This window comes from Hyperolius riggenbachi, chromosome 6, assembly GCF_040937935.1.
Source record: "Hyperolius riggenbachi isolate aHypRig1 chromosome 6, aHypRig1.pri, whole genome shotgun sequence".
NCBI lineage: Eukaryota > Metazoa > Chordata > Amphibia > Anura > Hyperoliidae > Hyperolius > Hyperolius riggenbachi.
This window is the reverse complement of record NC_090651.1, coordinates 56556428-56574972: the sequence shown is the minus strand read 5'-3', so window position 1 is coordinate 56574972 and position 18545 is coordinate 56556428. Positions and strand designations below refer to the sequence as shown.

The 18545-nt window shown below is 46.4% G+C and overlaps 1 protein-coding gene and 1 long non-coding RNA gene across 2 annotated transcripts in view; one reads left to right on the top strand and one right to left on the bottom strand.

Moving 5' to 3' along the window:
• Nucleotides 1-18545, bottom strand: part of LOC137520852 (uncharacterized) — a 66663-nt gene that overhangs the window by 25839 nt on the left and 22279 nt on the right. The gene's annotated exons all lie outside the window — the stretch shown is intronic.
• Nucleotides 3739-18545, top strand: part of ROR1 (receptor tyrosine kinase like orphan receptor 1) — a 428674-nt gene continuing 413867 nt past the window's right edge. The window contains exon 1 of the mRNA XM_068239315.1: nt 3739-3929. The gene's annotated coding sequence lies outside the window, so the exon portion shown is untranslated. The remainder of the gene's footprint in view (nt 3930-18545) is intronic.

Genomic DNA, 18545 nt, shown 5'->3' with positions numbered 1-18545 from the left:
GCTCTCTGTAGATAAGGAAAAATGGGGATCAACCCCTCCACCAGGGGTGGATATTGATAATGTAAGAGTGAACAGAGGCGCCAGCAGGAGAAAAGGTTCTAAAAGGCTTAAAATCCCTCAGGAGCAGGGGCAAACCCAGGATTTTCAAGGGGGAATTCCTGAAAGGTCTCCCTCAGCCACGCACAATACAGTATAATAATATGGTAGGACATCATGCTGGGTACACATAATGCAATTTCCTGTCCGACTGACAGGATCTAAAAATTGTTTCCTAAATGTCCAATCTGCTCCAGATCGACAACGGGATCGATCAGGAGCAGTTTGGATGCAGATAATAATGAGGACAGTTGACATTGATAATGAAGGGGAAAGTGAAGCATTCACCCAGCAGGGCACAGGGCTGTGCTCATACCTGACTGTTAAGTTCCCCAGAGCTGCTCCATGCTCTGTACACATGCTTCTGCTCCATGCTCTGTACACACGCTGCTGCATCATGCTCTGTACACACGCTGCTGCTGCATTCAAAGTCAACTGTAGCATGGAAAGAAAGAGGGCAATGCTGTGAGCTGCAGGATACCTGAAGATATTCTGGAGTCCCAACTTGTGCCTTTCCCCAGATACTGGGGATACTTATTTGCAGAGGATGTCTTATTTTTTGGGGGAAACACTGGTAGTTTTTCTATACAAAATGTATATACTGCATGCCATGCTGAAACACAAGCAGCATGCACAGAGCTTGTGGTTTTTAGATATTGGCTCTCACTCACACCTGCATTTGACAACGGAACTGGCCGTACGGTTCCGTGGTCCATTACGCTGAACGGACATAAAATGCAGCAGGACCCAATTTTCCGGATGGAAGGTTTTGCAGCTACATAGGAACAAATAGAAAACTGACAGTTTACAGCACACTGGCTGTAAAAACCAACAGTTTTTACCTGATCCTGATGGCGGATGCGTACGGCCGGCTCTGCATAAAACTGCAGATGTGAACCGGGCCTTACCCACATGAGCAGCAGAATCAGTTTCTTGTAAGAGTCTATTTCTTGCAGGCAGAGAACTGTGTCAGGCTCCCCAGAAATATGATAGGATGAGCTGTGTGTCCTGAGAAAAGGTGAAGAGGTGAAGTGCAGCTGATGCTTATCACGACAGATCAGGAGGGCTGGCTCCATTAAAAAAACACAAATTGCCTGACATATATACTGGACAGTAGAACTTGCATTATACTGCTGCTCTCCTGTATCCAGGCTTTATATTGAGCGTGACTTGCTAGTGTCAAGTGGGCTGCTGCTAGGGCTTACATTCGGGGGATGTCTTATATTTCAAGCATGCTAGGAATTCCTGCTAGGGCTTATTCTCAGGGAATGTCTTACTTTAAAGGAAACACGGTAGGCTTTCTTTTGGTGATACATTTTTCTAAGAACTATTTTATTCTAAATGCATTTTAACGGGAATAGTAAGAAAATGATTAAAAAAAATCATTATTTCTCAGATGTCAGCCATTATAGTTTTAAAATAATACATGCTACTGTGACTAAAACCCACATATTTTATTTGCCTATTTGTCCCAATTATTACACCATTTAAATTATGTCCCAATCACAATGTATAGCGACAATATTTTATTTGAAAATAAAGGGGTATTTTTTCAGTTTTGTGTCCGTCACTAATTACAAGCCCTCATTTGCAAAAATAACAGTAATATACCCTCATGATTAAAAAAATGTAGTCCCTACGGTAACGATTTATGTGCTTTTTTAAACGTCACTTTTTTTTTATAAAAGAGTTTTACTGTGGTAACTATGGGAGGGGAGGTAAGGGGTTAATTAATGCGGTATTTTATGTAATTTTTATTTAATGAAATGTATGTAGGTGTAATTTTACTATTTGGCAACTAGATGTCCCCCCCTCACTTTACTCTTAGTGTGTGTTGTTTACTGTTACAGGAAGTGACACGTGTATGCTTTACTTTCACTTTTGTCAATGACCTGCGTCATCTCATTGATGCCAGTGATAATTGACCCCAGGAACCTTGAGCGGTGATTGGGAACGGTGTTCCCATTTACTGATCAGTTTACTAATTGGCGGTGATGAGAACACATGCAGGAACACGCGAAGCAGGCGATCCCAGCGAGGTATGTATATCTACAACCCTGGGACTTTAGGTGAAGTCCTGAGGGAGGTAGATATACTGCCCCCAGGATGACAAGTAAAGTTGAATTACTGAAATAAAAATGGACTTTTGCATGATAGTCTAATTTTCGAGTTTCACCTGTATATACAGTGCAAAACCAATTAGTATAATATCAACAGATCACACCTAGTATTGGGAGAAACCAGAGAGCAGCGTGTCAAGCAAGGGGATCCCTCAAACCCTCAAATCTTGTCACGCACTGAAGAATTTATTCAAAACTTTAAAATTACACATAAAAACCACAGGTCAAGAGCATTGGTTCTATACATCCATCACACATTCCACTCACACACCATAGAGAGGTCCCTTCTAGACACCATCTACGTGTGCACAATTCAAAACTCTAAGCTAAAAAATTCACACCTATTAGGCTCATAAAAGTAATCCCCAAGAAGAAAGTATGCTTCCAAATATTTACTTGTAGTTCCTTATTGACAAGTATACACAGTCTTTGCCTCTGATTCCTTTGTCTAATATCTTCAATGGCTCATATACACTGAATATTATAACTCACGTTTGGCTGTCCTCAATTCAACTATTCGCAAAAAGGGCTTAACTCAATCAGATGTCCGTTAGCTTTCCACATTCAGCGGAATCTCTGGGACACTAATAGACTACCATTGAGCAGAGACAATAAAACATTCAATCCACTTTGTGAATATGTAAATATAAAATAAAACCATGGTATATCTAAAAAAAAGAGTCCTTTTTTAGGCGTAGGAGGAAAAATACAATTGTTTATCTCTATTATTTTCATCTGTAGCTTACTTTAAGTATGACATAAAACACTCCAAGTGCATTGCGTTTCACAGGAATTTCCTGTTTCTCCAGGCAAAAATGTGGTAATCTCTGGGGGTACAAAGTAATTAAACTACGGAACTGTGCTACAGAGGATGGTATCAATCCGTCATTACAACACATATCAAAACCATGAACATAATTAGTCAAGTAATTTTCAAGAAAAATCATTATAACTAAAAAGGGATATGGTCCAATATACATAAAAGAATTATAGAAAAAAAGTAAATATAAATATTTCAATCAATATATAAAAACAGGGTATTTAACAGGTATTTATATAAACGATCACGCCTAAGGGGTGTAAGTGTATCAAAGGTTAGCCAAAAATAGTAGGGGTTTTGGATACTTGGGGGGAGGCGGTTTCTAAAAAGACGATAGTAATAGGATGCACAATGATTTTTGTGTGAAAGTTAAAGGGGCACTATGGCGAAAAATGGTAAAATTTTAAATATGTGTAAATTATACAAATAAGAAGTACGGTACGTTTTTCCCAGAGTAAAATGAGCCATAAATTACCTTTCTCCTATGATGCTGTCACTTACAGTAGGCAGTAGAAATCTGACAGAAGCGACAGGTTTTGGACTAGTCCATCTCTTCATAGGGGATTCTCAGCAAGGCTTTTATTCTTTATAAAGATATTCCCTAAAAAGGATTTAAACATTGATGCTGGCCAGCTTCCCTGCTCGCTACACAGTTTTATGGCAGTTGTACAGAGCAACTGCCATTTACTAAGCACAACTAAGCTGTATCAGCAAAGCGGCACTTCCACTGAGGCAAAGGGGGCAATTGCCGCAGGGCCCCCAAGGTGTGTCCCCCAGTCTCTTCTAGCTATGGTGACCCATACATGCCTGCAAGGAACGAGGAAGAGAGGCGCTGTGGGGAGAAGTCTGAAGTGTAGAGTATGGTGCTGCCTCCTGTGTCCTGCCTGGACTAGGTAAGACCCCACTGTGTGTACACTCTGCTTTGTAAGGGAAAGGAGGGGGGGGAATAATGGGGTCCCCAACAATGCTCTTGGGAACATATGATGGACATCTAATGATTTTGTGTGGCTGGGAGCGTGTTGGGATGGGTCATGGGAGTCTGTTTGGAGGCTGTTTTTCCCCGGGCCCATTGTAGATAGAATCGTCCCTGTGTATAAACAATTAATAGGGCTAAAAAGGCATATATCCTTGGCTGCACATTACCGTTATTCATTTGTAATTGGCTGTACTCAGGTTGTCAAATATATAAGCCTATGAACAATATGCATACATTTAAAGAGTTCCCTCACATCCTGTTTCATGGACCCCTGTAGCTTAAAGAGATACTCACCTCGGTAGGGGGAAGCCTCTGGATCCTAATGAGGCTTCCCCCGTCCTCCTCCGTCCCACGGCGATCTCGCTGCAGCCCACTGAATGCACAGTCGACAATTTGTCAGGCTGTGCAATATTTACCTTTTCTGGCTCCAGCGGGGGCGCTGTTGCGGCTCTCCGCTCGGAGATAGACGATCTCTGTCAAGTCCGCTCTACTAAGCAGGCGCAGGAGACTTGCGCCTGTGCTGTAGAGTGAACAGACAGCGATCGGCTATTTCCGCCTATCTCTTAGCAGAGAGTTGATACAGCGCCTGTGTTGGAGCCGGGAAGGTAAATATTTACATCCCTGCCGTTCGGGGAGCTTTATCGCCGCCGCCGTGGGGCACAGGAGGACGGGGGAAGCCTCAATAGGATCCGGAGGCTTCCCCCACCCAAGGGGAAGGACCCGCTGCGCCACGGCAAAAAATGGGTGTGGCTATAAACTATGAGCGTGGCCATGACCGGATGAGGGTGGAGCTAACTGTAATTTAAAAGTGCAATGCAAAGACAGCGGGCCCAAGTTTTGGTGACCCTTTCCCCAGAAAATTCACATAATTGTGCAGGTTTTCTCCTGAAAATACATGTAATGTGAACAGGCTTGCCCAGAAAATAAGTTCAATCATGTCGGCAGATTTGCCCAGAGAACACTTCAATCATGTCGGCAGATTTGCCCAGAAACACCTTCAATCATGTTGGCAGATTTGCCCAGAACATACACAATGTCGGCAGGCCAGCAGCAGATTTGAAAACAAAATACACCTGTTAAAAAAAAAACAAAAAAAACATTTACTCACCTGCAGAAGGCCTTGTGTCGGCCTCCGTCTGGCGCGCAGCTCCCACAATCCTCTGCAGCCAGCCAGCAACGTTCCTGACTTACTGAGTTGAAACTCCCGCGCTGAGAGTAGTGTTGGGCGAACAGTGTTCGCCACTGTTCGGGTTCTGCAGAACATCACCCTGTTCGGGTGATGTTCGAGTTCGGCCGAACACCTGACGGTGCTCGGCCAAACCGTTCGGCCATATGGCCGAACTAAGAGCGCATGGCCGAACGTTCCCCGAACGTTCGGCTAGCGCTGTGATTGGCCGAACGGGTCACGTGGTTCGGACCCGAACGCGCTCTGATTGGCCGAACGGTCACGTGGTTCGGGTAAATAAATACCCGAACCACGTCATATCTCCGCCATTTGTCTGTGGGTTTAGCTTTGGGTAGGCAGGCAGGGTAGTTCGCGCTCCAGCCACGCTAGCCAGGGTCCCCCCTGTCATTGTGTCACTGCTGGGAACAGTAGTACACCGCTTGCTCAGCCACACTATATAGCATTCTGTTTACTGCCACTCTGTGTACCTCGCTCAGCCACACTATATAGCATTCTGTTTACTGCCACTCTGTGTCTGCTGGGAATAGTAGTACACCGCTTGCTCAGCCACACTATATAGCATTCTGTTTACTGCCACTCTGTGTACCTCGCTCAGCCACACTATATAGCATTCTGTTTACTGCCACTCTGTGTCTGCTGGGAATAGTGGTACACCGCTCGCTCAGCCACACTATATAGCATTCTGTTCACTGTTCTGTGTCTGCTTGGAATAGTGGTACACCGCTCGCTCAGCCACACTATATAGCATTCTGTTTACTGTTCTGTGTCTGCTGGGAATAGTGGTACACCGCTCGCTCAGCCACACTATATAGCATTCTGTTTACTGTTCTGTGTCTGCTGGGAATAGTGGTACACCGCTCGCTCAGCCACACTATATAGCATTCTGTGCACTGTTCTGTGTCTGCTGGGAATAGTGGTACACCGCTCGCTCAGCCACACTATATAGCATTCTGTTCACTGTTCTGTGTCTGCTGGGAATAGTGGTACACCGCTCGCTCAGCCACACTATATAGCATTCTGTTTACTGTTCTGTGTCTGCTGGGAATAGTGGTACACCGCTCGCTCATCCACACTATATAGCATTCTGTTCACTGTTCTGTGTCTGCTGGGAATAGTGGTACACCGCCCGCTCAGCCACACTATATAGCATTCTGTTCACTGTTCTGTGTCTGCTGGGAATAGTGGTACACCGCTCGCTCAGCCACACTATATAGCATTCTGTTCACTGTTCTGTGTCTGCTGGGAACAGTAGTACACCGCTCGCTCAGCCAGAGTATATAGCATTGTGTTTACTGCCACTCTGTGTACACCGCTCAGCCAGACTATATACCATTGTTTACTGACACTCTGTGTACACCGCTCAGCCAGACTATATACCATTGTTTACTGACACTCTGTGTACACCGCTCAGCCAGACTATATACCATTGTTTACTGCCACTCTGATTCTGCTGGGAACAGTAGTACACCGCTCGCTCAGCCAGACTATATAGCATTGTGTTTACTGCCACTCTGTGTACACCGCTCAGCCAGACTATATACCATTGTTTACTGACACTCTGTGTACACCGCTCAGCCAGACTATATACCATTGTTTACTGAAACTCTGTGTACACCGCTCAGCCAGACTATATACCATTGTTTACTGCCACTCTGATTCTGCTGGGAACAGTAGTACACCGCTCGCTCAGCCAGACTATATACCATTGTTTACTGACACTATATAGCAGACTATATAGCATTGTGTGTACACCGCTCAGCCAGACTATATACCATTGTTTACTGACACTCTGTGTACACCGCTCAGCCAGACTATATACCATTGTTTACTGCCACTCTGATTCTGCTGGGAACAGTAGTACACCGCTCGCTCAGCCAGACTATATACCATTGTTTACTGACACTCTGTGTACACCGCTCAGCCAGACTATATACCATTGTTTACTGCCACTCTGATTCTGCTGGGAACAGTAGTACACCGCTCGCTCAGCCAGACTATATACCATTGTTTACTGACACTCTGTGTACACCGCTCAGCCAGACTATATACCATTGTTTACTGCCACTCTGATTCTGCTGGGAACAGTAGTACACCGCTCGCTCAGCCAGACTATATACCATTGTTTACTGACACTATATAGCAGACTATATAGCATTGTGTGTACACCGCTCAGCCAGACTATATACCATTGTTTACTGACACTCTGTGTACACCGCTCAGCCAGACTATATACCATTGTTTACTGCCACTCTGATTCTGCTGGGAACAGTAGTACACCGCTCGCTCAGCCAGACTATATACCATTGTTTACTGACACTCTGTGTACACCGCTCAGCCAGACTATATACCATTGTTTACTGCCACTCTGATTCTGCTGGGAACAGTAGTACACCGCTCGCTCAGCCAGACTATATAGCATTGTGTTTACTGCCACTCTGTGTACACCGCTCAGCCACACTATATAGCATTGCGTACTCTGCCAGTCAGTGTGTATATTGCTGGGATCAGTAATACTCCACTCACCGTCAACCACTATATGAGCTCAACATGAGTTCCCCAGAGACCTCCGCTGTGAGCAGCACTCCCAACAACAGCAACAGCCAACGCCCCACGCAAGCTATAACATCCACCCCAGCAGCCAGTGGTCAGCAGCAGCCCTCCCCGGAGGAGAACGTTGTGTCCATCAGTCCGTCGCCAGAGCGATTAATGAGGGCTGCCATTGAGGAGATGATGGGGCCTGATGTGGAGGAGGAGGTCTGGCTCAGGCCAGCATCCCAAGTTAATGTTGAGGACGATGAGGGGTCTGTGTCTGGGGATGTTGGGGTGGCAGAGGTGGTGGGTGGGTCAGACTCAGGAGAAGAGTTGTATGATGAGGATGATGATCGGGACCATCTGTATGTGCCTCAGAGTCCGACCCCGGAAAACATGTTGTATCGTGTGTTTAGGTACTAAAATCTGCGTTCCCTCCCAGTAGTGTTGGGCGAACAGTGTTTGCCACTGTTCGGGTTCTGCAGAACATCACCCTGTTCGGGGTGACTATATAGCAGACTATATAGCATTGTGTTTAATGCCACTCTGTGTACACGGCTCAGCCACACTATATAGCATTGTGTTTACTTCCACTCTGTGTCTGCTGGGAACAGTAGTACACCGCTCACCCGCCACTGTATAGCATTGTGCTCTGTGTCACTGCTGACAATAGTGGTACACCGCTCACCCACCACTGTATAGCATTTCTGTACTGCCACTGTACTGCTGCCAGTCAGCGTGTACTTTAAGGATAAGTGAAATGAGGAAGAAATCCGGTGAAAGAGGGAGGGGCAAGGGAAGAGGTGTTTCCCCTGACGGTTCACGTACAGGCCACAGGGGAGCACCCAAGAAAACCCACTCAATACTGCCCATGTTGTCCAGGACAACAACCCTCACAGATCCAAAAGAACAGGACCAGATAATTACTTGGATGACCTCTCAAGCGTCCAGCAGTGGGTTAAGCAGCACCAGCACATCACGCACGAGGTCCGAGTCCTCAGCCAGTTAAAGTCTGGGCTTTCTTTGAAGACTGCACTGAGGATGTTACCATGGCGATTTGCAAGGTGTGCAAGACCCGCCTGAGCAGGGGGAAAAGTATTAACAACCTCTCCACCACCAGCATGAGCCGCCACATTCTATCCAAACATCCCACTCTGTGGGCAAACGCGGCAGGACAGGGTACCACCAGCAACACTGCCTCCCTTGGGTTCACCAGACTCACCACCAGACCCGCCTCAGCAGCAGCAGTAGCCCAGCCATTGCGTGGTTCACAACATTCACAAACATCAGACGATGCTGACACTGTCACTTTCCGGACTAGTGCTCTTGAGGTCTCCCAGTGTTCATCAAACACAACAACCAACAGCCCTTCGGTGTGCAGCGCTACGGTTGAGTTGTCTGTCTCTGAGATGTTTGAGCACAAGAGGAAATTGCCAGCAAATGACCCCCGGGCCGTGGCAGTAACAGCCAGCCAGCATAGCCAAGCTTCTGGCCTGCGAAATGCTGCCATATCGAGTGGTGGAGACAAACAGCTTCAAGGGCATGATGTCAGTGGCCATCCCACGTTACGTTGTTCCCAGCCGCTACCACTTTGCGCGCTCTGCAGTGCCTGAGTTGCATGAGCACGTGGTCAGCTAAATAACCCGAAGCTTGAAGAATGCCGTTGCCTGCAAGGTTCACCTCACCACTGACACCTGGACGAGTGCGTTCGGCCAGGGTCGATACATCTCCCTTACCGCGCACTGGGTGAACCTTGTGGAGCCTGGCAGCGATTCCTCACCTGCTACGGCGCGGGTGTTGCCCACGCCGCAAACAGCTGGATAACAACAGCAGCACCTACCTCTCTGACTCCTTCTCCTCCAACGCATCTCAAAGCTGTACCTCATCCGGAAATGCTAACCCAGCACCAGCAGCAGTAGGATCGTGGAAGCAGTGCAGCACAGCTGTTGGCATGCGTCAGCAAGCGTTGCTGAAGCTGATCTGCCTTGGGGATAAGCAGCACACAGGGGAGGAAATTTGGAGGGGAATAAAGGAACAGACGGATTTGTGGCTGGCACCGCTGGACCTGAAACCGGGCATGAAGCTAGACACCTGGCACGAACTGGCAATGTACGCAATAGAGGTGCTGGCTTGCCCGGCAGCCAGCGTTATGTCGGAACGCTGTTTCAGTGCTGCCGGAGGCATCATCACAGATCGGCGTATCCGCCTCTCCACAGAAAATGCAGACCGTCTGACTCAAATTAAAATGAATCAATCCTGGATTGGAAACGACTACGCAACACTCCTGGACCCCAACCAAGTAACATGACCGATGAACATCTGGGATGGTTTAGCGTTTCCGGTCCCTGTTTATTGAACCTCTCATCTGTATTACATTTATGACTGCATGGCGGCAAAAAGCATTGCTGCTATATCCGCACGCTTTTTGTCCTCATGCAAGGCCTGGGTTGTTGTGTCTCACAAAGCGTGGCCTTCTCCTCCTGCGCCTCCTCCTGTTCCATCACGTGTGCTGCTGCTGCTGCTGCTGCTGCTGGGTTACCGTTGCCGGTCCCTGTTTATGGAACCTCTTATCTTTATTACATTTATGACTACATGGCGGTACAAAGCATGCTATCCGCACGCTTTTTGTCCTCATGCAAGGCCTGGGTTGTTGTGTCTCACAAAGCGTGGCCTTCTCCTCCTGCGCCTCCTCCTGTTCCATCACGTGTGCTGCTGCTGCTGCTGCTGGGTTACCGTTGCCGCGTGGTCCCTGTTTATGGAACCTCTTATCTTTATTACATTTATGACTACATGGCGGTACAAAGCATGCTATCCGCACGCTTTTTGTCCTCATGCAAGGCCTGGGTTGTTGTGTCTCACAAAGCGTGGCCTTCTCCTCCTGCGCCTCCTCCTGTTCCATCACGTGTGCTGCTGCTGCTGCTGCTGCTGCTGGGTTACCGTTGCCGCGTGGTCCCTGTTTATTGAACCTCTTATCTTTATTACATTTATGACTACATGGCGGTACAAAGCATGCTATCCGCACGCTTTTTGTCCTCATGCAAGGCCTGGGTTGTTGTGTCTCACAAAGCGTGGCCTTCTCCTCCTGCGCCTCCTCCTGTTCCATCACGTGTGCTGCTGCTGCTGCTGCTGCTGGGTTAGCGTTGCCGCGTGGTCCCTGTTTATTGAACCTCTTATCTTTATTACATTTATGACTACATGGCGGTACAAAGCATGCTATCCGCACGCTTTTTGTCCTCATGCAAGGCCTGGGTTGTTGTGTCTCACAAAGCGTGGCCTTCTCCTCCTGCGCCTCCTCCTGTTCCATCACGTGTGCTGCTGCTGGGTTAGCGTTGCCGCGTGGTCCCTGTTTATTGAACCACTTATCTTTATTACATTTATGACTGCATGGTGGTACAAAGCATGCTATCCGCACGCTTCTTGTCCTCATGCAAGGCCTGGGTTGTTGTGTCTCAAAGCGTGGCCTTCTCCTCCTGCGCCACCCTCCTCCTGTTCCATCACGTGTGCTGCTGCTGGGTTAGCATTACCGGTCCCTTTTCCTGGAACCTCTTATATGTATTACATTTATGACTGCATGCCGACAAAAAGCATGTTACCTGTGCAAAGAAAACAGACATTTCCCGCATTTAAAAGACAGTTTTCCCTTTGAAACTTTAAAATCGATTTTCTCAAAAACTATAAGCTCTTTTTGCTAAATTTTTTTTTCCTCTTGTACCCACTCCCAAGGTGCACATACCCTGTAAATTTGGGGTATGTAGCATGTAAGGAGGCTTTACAAACCACAAAAGTTCGGGTCCCCATTGACTTCCATTATGTTCGGAGTTCGGGTCGAACACCCGAACATCGCGGCCATGTTCGGCCTGTTCGGCCCGAACCCGAACATCTAGATGTTCGCCCAACACTAGCTGAGAGCAGGGCAATGGGAAAATGGTGCCAGAAGCCATGCACTGCAGACTCGGAGTCTCCAGAGCAGGGCTTTGGACGCAAATCTTACCGTAGCCCTGCTCTGCCACTGCCGGAGCTGCAGCTGCTGCTGCTGGTGAACTGATGCGGCTTCTATCAGCCGCCGAAAGTCAGATAACACTAGGGGGTGCTTTAGGGGTGCTTGGGCAATTTTAGGGGGTGCTTTAGCACCCCAAAGCACCCCCTGGTGCCACCCCTGTCCCCAGGGCAGAAAATGCAGAACATGATCATTTGAAGAGGGCTCTAACTTTATCCACATTCTACGAAGAGTGTTTTTTTTTGCTGGTTTTTGTGTGTATCCCTGTTGTAGAGTTTTGCGCTCTTCCAGTCAGGGCACAAAGTACTGGTAAGCAAGTTCTCCTACAATGTGGCACAGTAAGCAATAAAAGCCCAGATAGGTTCTAACCCCTTTGAACACAATCCAATCCACCCTTCTCTCAACACAAAAAATGGTGCTTTTACGGCCTCCCTAGACCCGGTGAAATAAATTCTAATGCTTGTCTTTCACAGAATGTAAGGACTATACAATGTATATGGCGCACAGATGTTGCCAGCGCACAGCTGGATTCTGCTCTTTGATTATTTCATGGAACAATGTAACAGACTTCACAAACACAGAATCACAAGAAGGTTTGACCATCAATATTATGACTTGCTGCTGCGATACACTCAAATGTTACCCCGCTGCCCATGCTAAACGACCGGCTATGTCTGAATCCCAAAGATGGCAGAATCTGTGCTAAAAGGCATAAATAATAAATATTAATGGAAATTAAAGTGAACCTCCAGACTAAAAATCTACTCAGCAGCACTGAAAAGGCCTGGTGTTTCTTTAAGAGTTGCACAGCATCAGAACTTTGTTTTTCTTATCCAAAACTCATTATTAGTTGCACAGAAGAAAACTGCCCGGGCATTTTTCCCCGATGCTGTGCAAAGCATGATGGGATTTCTGATGTTCTCGTTCTGCTGTTTTGGTGCAATTTTATTTTTTTTGAATTTGAGATTTGAAACCTAGGCTAGCACGCGCAGCTAGGAGGGGTGATCAGGACACAGGACAGTTGTAACTGTGTCTCATGCTCCCTGTCACCTCCTTTCAACCAAAAAGATGGCTGCCCCCATGAACAAGATGGCTGCCTCCATGAAATCACAAACATTTGCCTGCTCTTTTAAAACTGGGTGGGTAAGAGATTATATTACCTATCTATTTTAATTAATATAGCTAATGTAACTTAATGACAGTATGTTTGTTTAGGCTGAATTTCCCCTTTAAGTAAATGCTTGTGTACGCAACTAACCTCTGCACAATGTAGAAATTCTTCAAGAGAGGCGCCAATAAAGAATAAAAAGGTTTAAAGAGACTCTGTAACAAAATTTTGAGCCTTATTTCTTGTATACTGTAAGTTCCTATACCTGTTCTAATGTGCTCTGGCATACTGCAGCCTTTTCCAGTTGCACTGTCTCTGTAATAAACCTTATCTTCTTTCCTCTGTCGGCTCTGTCCGGCTCAGGCTGGAATGTGTGGAATGTGCAGCACTGCTTGTCATTGGCAGAAGCTTTACACACCCTCTCCAAGCTTTGCATGAGTCACACAGTGAGCTGTTCTCCTATCACACTCTGGTTAGCAGCCATGTTTTTTGTTTCTAAACACTGCCTAAAACTGGCAATTACAAGCCAGGATTGCAGCAGGGAGTGGCAGAAACAGCACAGAAGGGCCCAGGAGAACATAGTGAACAGAACGGTATGCTTTTTATTGTAAACATTTTAGAGTACAGATTCTCCTTAAAGTGAACCTAAAGGCAAAAAAAAAAAAAAATGAGATTAACTCAAAGGCAATAAAAAAAAAAATGAGATTAACTCACCTGGGGCTTCCCTCAGCCCCCTGCAGACGATCTGTGCCCTCGCAGCCCCGCTCCGATGGCCCAGGACCCGCCGGCGAACACTTCCGGTTTGGCCGTCACCGGCCGACAGGCATGGGAACGCGAGTGATTGTTTGCGTTCCCAGCCTGTATATCGCCCCCTATGCTGCTATTGCGGCCAGTTGTGGTGGACTTACCTCCCTCGTAGACAGATGCAGACAGACAAAAATCCATTATTTTTGGTTCAAAAAATAACATTTATTAGATACTCCACTTTGCAACGCGTTTCGCAGGTACAGTCCTGCTTCATCAGGCAAGTTATGGGGAAAAACTAGTGTAGGTCTGGCATATGGCCAAGCGCCTCTGTCAGAGGCGAGAGGGAAGGAGAAAGGAGGAGAGGGGAGTGGAGTTTTCACAGGCTGAGGGGAGGAGATGCAGATCAGCTATGGCTATTTTCATTTGATCACATGAATAAATAATCATATACTGTTGAAGCTGTTTGCAGCTAGATTTACTGTGTAAACCATCTAAACGCTAGATAAGGCATATAGAACTGCGTTCCCATTCATTCAGCTCTCCTCTAACGGGCGGCAAAGAGTACCCCCGCGGGAGCGTGCGGCGGCCATCCACTGCACTAGACGATTATCTACCTCCCTGGGCAAGAAAAGAAGTCCTGCAGGACGTAGATAATCTGTCTGAAAACACATAAGTGGTTAAATAATTTTTACAATATTCTTATAACTTTTAACAATATTTATTCAATGTTGGCTCATTGTAAAATCTTACCTCACCCTGATTTTCATTCCTTCATGTATCAGTGATGCTGGCATATTTACTGCTGGTATGGTGAATCACTGTGGTAATTGTTCCCCCTCTGTGTAATGAACTGGAACATCAGTTGAGCCCCTAGAGTGCTCTAGGGCAGAAAGATACATGACATCATAGCCTAGGCTAAACTTTACTGGAAGGGTGGAGTTAGATACCAATATGCAGCAATATATAGATATGAGAAACATTTATGATGCTGAAACCAGGTTAATTAGGGTATAAGTGGGTTTTATGAATACATTATGATGTTCTGTTGTACGTCTGTTAAAAAACAAAACAATAAAGTGGAGAATGGAGATGGGTTTTAAGGAAAGTGACAGGAACTGAAAACTTGAAAAAACAAACAAACAAAAAATCACGTTCATCTGTTGAAATGTGTTCTGGGTTTGTGTCTTAACCAAATGTTTGGTTTTTTATTGTTGTTTTTTTCCCCTAAGGCTGGTTTCACACCAGGACGTTGCGTTTTAGGGGACGTTATGGTCGCATAACGTGCCCCTAACGCAACGCCTGGTGCTCTCTGGTGTGGACGTCGGAGTGAGCCGTGTTGTGCAGCTCACTCTGGCGTCCGTGATGCCATGATGCGTACTCTTGGACGCATGCGGCATCACGTGGTCCCGCCCGACCAATCTCCGCACAGAGCGGCTGCTCCATGAAGTAAACACTGCATGTCACTGAGTGCAGTGAATATTAATTAGCCATGTGCCCGGCCGCTCTCCGCTCCTCCCCAACATTACTGAGCATGTGCAAGCAGTTTGTAAAGTACTGCATGCAGTACGTTGTGTTATGGCGCAGCGTTACAATGTAACGCAACGTGGGCACTGTGAACAGCCCATTGATTTTTCATTGCTGTGCGGTGGGGTGCGTTACAGGCTGCTCTAACGTGCGCCTGTAACGTCCCACTGTGAAACCAGCCTAAAAGCAATTTTTCTTTCTTATGTCATAGGCTTTGGAATGATGCAGCTGTGTGGCTGAACTCAGATTTTCATTTGACATTAGGGGCCAATCAGGCAGCAGGAGAACCTTGTTTGGAGATGATGACAGGACAGGTATAGACTACACAACCTTACAATCAGCTTGTACTGAAGCAGTCCACTACACTAATCCATTAAAGCGGACCGGAACTCAGAACTTCCTCTCTGCTCTTAACCACTTGATGACCCAGCCTTTACCCCCCCTTAAGGACCAGCGCTGTTTTCGCTGATCTGTGCTGGGTGAGCTCTACAGCCCCCAGCACAGATCAAACACCAGGCAGAGCGACCAGATCGCCCCCCCTTTTTTCCCCACTAGGGGGATGATGTGCTGGGGGGTCTGATCGCTCCTGCCTGCGTGTGGCTGGCGGGGGGAAGGCCTCAAAGCCCCCTCCACCGCAGGATTCCCCCTCTCCCTCTCCTCCCTTCCTTCCCCGGAGATCGGAGGCTGCACAGAAACGGATCTGTCCTGTGCAGCCTCTAACAGGCTCCTGCCTGTCATGTGACAGCGATCCCCGGCCGCTGATTGGCCGGGGATCGCTGATCTAGTACAACGCTGCTACTGTTAGCAGCGTTGTACAAATGTAAACAAAGCGGATTATTTCCGCTTGTGTTTACACTTAGCCTGTGAGCCGCGATCGGCGGCCCGCAGGCTATTCACGGAGCCCCCCGCCGTGAATTGACAGGAAGCACCCGCTCGCGCGAGAGGCTGCTTCCTGATTAAGTAGCCTGCAGTCGGCGGCGCAGATCTGCGTCGCTGGTCCTGCAGCTGCCACTTTGCCGACGCACGATAGCAGCCTAACCAACTTTAAAGAACAAAAATCTTTCTTTGTTACAGCGGATACAAATCCTGCAATAAATCTGCTGTGTGTCTACTTCCTGCTTTCATGTAAGCAGACATAGGGTTAGCATCCTGTGTTTACAAATTAGCCCCTCTGTTGAGGCAGAGGGGATTCCTGAACTGACACAGCTGAGTGATCAAATAATGGTGGAGATTTTTCACAGATGAGGTGGAATTAAGCAGGCTAAACTCTCTAAATACATACAAGGTGCATTTCTCTCTGTTTTCCTTCTGTCCTGTGCAAGAGTTCAGGTCCACTTTAAACATAAAAGTATACCTGCTGGTGGTATTACCGCCATGGAGGTCCTCGGAACAGGTAGTGAGGACTAATCTTTCCAATGAAGGACACAGACAACGTTAACAACTCAGATGCTCTAAGCAGTTTCCACACTATCCAAAGATGAAACAGCCTTTTTCCCCTTTAATTAAATAAGGCACTGTAGGCTCGTGCCTACGGGCGCCTGATGATAAAAAGGCGACTCACTCCCCTTCTTAAATGCCTTCCTCCATCCTTCCCTATGCAGAGTCCTGGGCAGAATGTAAATAAGAGGCTACTCGCCCTGCTCTCGGCATTCCACTAACCAGATCTTCCTTCAGTCGGGGGCACCTCTAGCTACTTAGTATTGGGAAGCCAGATACACTCAGTATTAATGTGGACCTGAACTCTTGAGCTACGTACACACATGCGACAACGATCGTTCGTTGTGAACGACGAACGAACTTTTAATTGACGAAAGAACGACCTAAGTAAAGTTAGTTTTTAAAGGTGTGTAACAATCTGATCGTTAGAACGAACGTTACATCACGTAAAGCAACTATTGCGCTTGCGCATAAAAATGAAACGTTCCATGGAGAAATAGTGAAATGCACATGTCAAGCTTAGTACGAACGACCGTTTCCAACGATGTACTACTTTTGCAAACGATTGTCGTTGGAAAAAATCCGCCAAGATAGATCGTTCTTTTTTAACGATCTAGCTCGTCTGTCGTTAGACTTAATGGTCGTTGGCTCCTTTTTTTTAAAACGATTGTCGTTTGAAATGATCGGGGGAACGATCGTTTAAAACGACTATAGTTGCATGTGTGTACGCACCTTTGCACAGGACAGAAGAAAAACAGAGAAATGCACCCTGTATGTATTTAGAGAGTTTAGCCTGTTTAATTCCCCCTCTCTTGTGTCTAATCACAAGTTGTAATTTGATCTCTCCCCTGTGTCACATGACTGCCAATGGCAGAGATGGCAGATAAGCTCATTTGAAAGCACAGGATGTTAACAATATGTCTGCTTCCATGAATCAGGAAGTAGAAATAGATTTATTTTAGGATGTGTATTAGCTGTAACAAAGAATATTTTTTTTGTTTAAAAGGTTATTATGCTGTTGTGTATATTTTAGAGCAGAGAGGAGTTCTGAGTTCAGGTGCACTGTAAGGGATACTTGTTGCTACCTACACAGGGCAGGGCAAGTAAGGGAGAAGTGACACCTGGGACAGCCAGCACACTTGCGGTGCAGTTTGGTGGGAGGTTTGTAGGTTCATGGAGAGTGAAGTCTAGGGTGTAGGACATTTGTGTCTATAGGCTCCTGCGATGATATTCCAGGCCTGGACATGATGAAAAGCTTCATAACAAGAGATAACCTAAAATGAAAAAAAAAACTGCCTGTCTACATTTTTTGTGGTTCTAAAGATTTAAAGCGGACCCAAACCAAACATTTTTTTAATTCAAAATATTTAGCTGCACCACTCTGACACATACAAAGATAAATAAGCACTCCTTCAAGCCTATGAGCAATTCAGTGCATGCTTTTCACCCTTCTCTTTTCATAACTAGGGTTATACGGGTGGCAGCCATTAGCAATTCCTCCTTTGCCAGACACCTGCTATTTCACCAGTTTGCCGGTTTCTGTCCCGGCAATATGAAAGGAAGGGAGGGGTTCCTCCAATAAATGTAAAATATTTTATATTTGTCATCATGCAGCTGAAAAAAGGCTGCTATTTATTATTAGAATTTATAAAATAGATTTTATTTCTGCAATCTTGTATTTTTAGTTTGGGTCCACTTTAAGCAGATGTAGTAGGGTAGAGTGACAGTGAAGGTAAAGTGATCTGGGTGCTTCAGGTTCACTGTTGGTTAGTTAAAGTGGATCCGAGATGAAATACTAACTATAACAAGTAACTTGTCTATATATCTTATCTAAGGTTTACACAGCAAATCTAGCTGCAATGACAGCAACCATGTTTGTAAACATTACACAGAGGCAGGCTTATCTGCATGTTGATCACTCAGCCTGTGAAAAAAAACTAATCCCCCTCCTCCCATCTGCCTCTGCAATCTCTGGCTAGTAATACCTCCCCCTCCTGCCCAGACT